Below are 3089 nucleotides of genomic sequence, written 5' to 3' on the forward strand. Positions count from 1 at the left end.
TCCAAAGCAGAGGAGATGATAGCTGAATGCCACATTCTGAAAGATAATGGGGAGGCAGTAGAAGAACTCATTGAGTCCTTACTACAGGTTGTTAACAAGCCTTCCTCTCTTGATGCGGTCGCTGGTGACATTAGAAGCAGTGAAGAGTAAAGAACACCCTCTGTACAAACATTTTACCGCACTCTGTGTCGCAGGAAACATTGAAATCGATGGCGAGGGCAGTTTGGAGGAAACTACCACTGCAAGCAGTTCCGATGAAGAATCAGATGACTCCACCGACGCCTCGAACGAATCAGATTTCTGACTAGAGAAGAAACTGGAAGATAGAAAAGCCCAAACTGAATTGTATTTAGACCTTAAAAAACTCGGTGAAGTGGCCGCAATGTTTTTGTTTCTTACGGCGTCTGGCATTCTTTTCACCAATCATGTTTTCTATGAGCAGGTACATTCATTTTGCTCAAGTGCTCTGGGACTTGTAGATTAACAATTGCAGCCCAACCTATACCCTGCGTTGACTCGATTCCAACGTGCAATACAGTTTAATTGCAAGCCTGTGGCATCTTACCTTCTTTCTGTTCGTGGTAAACATGGCAGTGGTAGAAACCATCATCAGACACCTCAAGAATATGTTGATACACACAACTTAAGCTTTCTCCACTCGTGCTCTGTCACCCGAAACTCGCCTCCAGGTCACCTTAAAAGTGGTGTTGTCAAAGAAGATGTGGAATTATCTATTGAAATGTGCATGGAAAAGGAGTGTCTGTTAATTCAAAATGAACGAGTTCATGGATATCTTTGCTCTATCTCCACAGACGAAATGGCATTCAAGCCTGCTCTGGAGTATTCCCCTACGTACCGATCAATCATTGGACTTGTTGAGCCAGAACAGCTTACATATGAAGATCTTAGAGCGGTGTCATCACAAGAAGATGCAGAAATCCTAACTTTCCTAAAGGGACGTCAGTTTGTTACCCAAGCACAAGAGGTGCGAGTGGCCTCTTTGGACAATAAAGTAGACTTTCCAATTGGTGTGTTCTATTGTCGGAACAAAGGAGGAGCACACTACATTGAACAATTGCACCACAAGATATCTGACGTGGCACAACGATGTTCTAGCTGCCTGAAGACAGATGTGGAGTCTACGTTTCATTGCGAGGAATGCTTTGTTGAGAAGTTGGTTTGCGATAGTTGTGCCACATCAGGTTACACTGAATGGCACCCACTTCTCGGCCCTTGTAGTTTGTGCACAAGAGAAGATAAAGTATGCACAAGACTGTTCCTATTGGTTTGGGCCAGTGACTGCGATCCCAAGCAAAAGAGCTTTATGAATTCCATGCTAGCAGACAGGGCGAAGTACCCCTACCAAGTCCCTATTCCTGACTGCCCCCACAACATTAAGTCAGTACGTTCTGCTGAGTTTTGGCATTGGATTGACATTGATGGATACCAAGTGAATACGAAGACATCAAGAAATCAGTTTCATTGAAAGCAGTTCGAAACAAAGATCGGATGGATGTAGAAACAGCAGTGGAGATTCACCGGAAAGCGATTCAAAATTCCATTCCAGATGAAAGAGTGAGCACAACATTAGTTCCAGAACTGGAATTCAAGCCTCTCTTTTAAGCTACCCGATAGGATTGGCATTCTCCCCAAAGCATAGCAGGCTGTTTATTACCGAAAGACTTCTCCATGCAGTATTCATGGTTGACATGCACTGTCCAGGAAACGTCACATTAACCGTTGGTGGTGGTGAGTCCGGGCACATTAATGGACATGGCAACAAGGCCAGATTCAGAAACCCAGCTGGTGTTGCGGTGAAAGAGAGGGGGAAGCTGTACGTTTGTGACCAAGGAAACGGAAGAGTTAGAGTAGTCAATTTGCGAATGCTTTTCTGTCACGCTTCCCAGATTGTACAAGGGGACACCAAAGAAAGCTAAAGTGAGGAAGAAGATTGCGCCGTTAGACGTATTCGTAAAGTCCATGTACACAATCTTTCCCTTATTTCTGAAGCTAATGTACCGGATCTGGTGTCACCATTTGCCATATGTGCGTCTGCAAAGTATAGCATTGAACTGTTTGTGTCAGACGTTCGTCTTGGCAAGATTTTTGCAATTTCTGGTGTTGAAGGCGAGGAGGAAACTAACTGCGTCGGGCAGTTAAATGAATTGTTTTGTTTTGATTGATCTAGTTTATTAACTTCATTAGCCTTAACACGTGACGAGCAATACCTGTTAGTTGGAGATGGGAATGGTTCATGTATTCATCTTTGTCAAGTGCGAGGATGATTGAAACTGAGAACAATTTCAAATATTCCAGGCCTCATGGGTATTGCAGTAACAGATGGTGGAACGGTGTTCTTGTCCTCCAGCAAAGAACACGCACTGTTCAGCTTGAAGGAAGAAGAGATGCTTGGGGGTACAGAAACCCTAACAAAAGTGTGTGGAGAAACTGCAGGCCATTGTGATGGTGTCCAAAGTCGGTGGAACAAGCCTACTGCTTTATGCATATATTGAAACACTGTTTTCGTATGCGATACCAGTAACAAAGCAGTAAGAATGTTGACATCAGCAAAGGGACTGATCCCCCTGCAAAGTAAGATGGCCCAATATGCAAACATGTTCCGACTCGACAAGAAAGCCAAAGAAGAAGACCTACCACGTACATTTGAAGATCATGTGAAATGTGTCGAGGAGTTGGTTGCATTTCTCTCTAACCAAGAACAGGAAGCCCTGGAGGGGACGGGCAAGCGGAATACTAAAGGTCCCGACATGACCATACCTCGATGCACCCGACAGTCCTTCCTCATAGTGTTAGAATCACTGACCAGCCTTACCAACACGCTAACGGAGATTGGGCACAGTCACCTTCTGGACAGGATCTGTTTCAAAAGTATGACAACTATGGGCCTGGAATGCTATTTCAAAGGAATGCGAGCAGACCACGACATGCCTACAGTGGCTAAGCGCGCTGCGTGGAAGACGATATGCTGGGCATTTATCAGAAGGATTTCTCATATTTCACTGGGCCCAATTCATTTTATCCTGAAAAAATTATCAAAGGTGAACCCCCAAATATCAAGAGGCGACCAA

The 3089-nt window shown here is 44.4% G+C and overlaps 1 pseudogene; it reads left to right on the forward strand.

Annotated features, from left to right (window-relative positions):
• Positions 1-2555: 2555 nt before the first annotated feature.
• The window catches only part of LOC137968448 (uncharacterized), a 2463-nt pseudogene continuing 1929 nt past the window's right edge, over positions 2556-3089 (forward strand).

This window comes from Montipora foliosa, chromosome 8 (assembly GCF_036669935.1).
Source record: "Montipora foliosa isolate CH-2021 chromosome 8, ASM3666993v2, whole genome shotgun sequence".
Lineage (NCBI taxonomy): Eukaryota > Metazoa > Cnidaria > Anthozoa > Scleractinia > Acroporidae > Montipora > Montipora foliosa.